Genomic DNA, 857 nt, shown 5'->3' with positions numbered 1-857 from the left:
CATGCGTGAGCCAAAGGGAGAGTGTGGAGGATCGCCCTCTAGAGGCCAGTGTTGGAAAAAACATGCAGATAAATGAATAGGATGGATGGACGATGCACATTTATGGATTTTTTTTTTTGCAGATTTTTGGATTGTAATTAATTTATTTAGATTTGTAGAGTTAACTATATATTTTTATTTCGAAGTTAAAAGTTATTATGCAAAGTAATAATTATTATAATTCAAGGAGTTATTATTTCATTTGAATATACATTTCACACATCTTTATTAGTCATCATAACCTACAGGTTAACTCAGCAGAATTAATAGTCTACTATTACCTCACTTCAATTATAAATATAGACCGATTTTTATATAGCCTAATAAGCTGGCCTTTCAGATTAATCTCTTTCTACGTTAACTGATGTGTCTGTCATTATTCAGTTATTCAACTAAACTGTCAAAATGCATTAATTTCTATATACTGTTTGATGTAGTATTTTACTTTAATTGAAGCTTTTTTAAAGAAATAATTTATTTATAAAAATGAGATCTGGTGTATACAGTATTTCTATTTTTTACCCAAGTAGTGGGGCAAGATGTCTCCTTTTCATTATTTATTTATTTATTTGTTTTATTTATTTATTTATTTATTGCAAAAACATTAGGTATTGTTTCCATTTATTTATCTAATATTGTACATGTAAAATATATCTAATATATACTCAACCAGCTAAATGCACAGCTTGTAATTTAAGTTACAATTGCTGTTTAATTGCTGTAGATGTGAAGCTGTTTTAAGAGAGGGAAACGACTTAATTTACCTTTAGTTTCCATTAAAGTTTCGACTCACATCACAAGAATCAAGTATTTCTCTG

Source organism: Abramis brama (assembly GCF_963993115.1).
Source record: "Abramis brama genome assembly, chromosome: 5".
In the NCBI taxonomy this organism is placed as follows: Eukaryota; Metazoa; Chordata; class Actinopteri; order Cypriniformes; family Leuciscidae; genus Abramis; species Abramis brama.
This window is presented reverse-complemented; position numbering follows the sequence as displayed.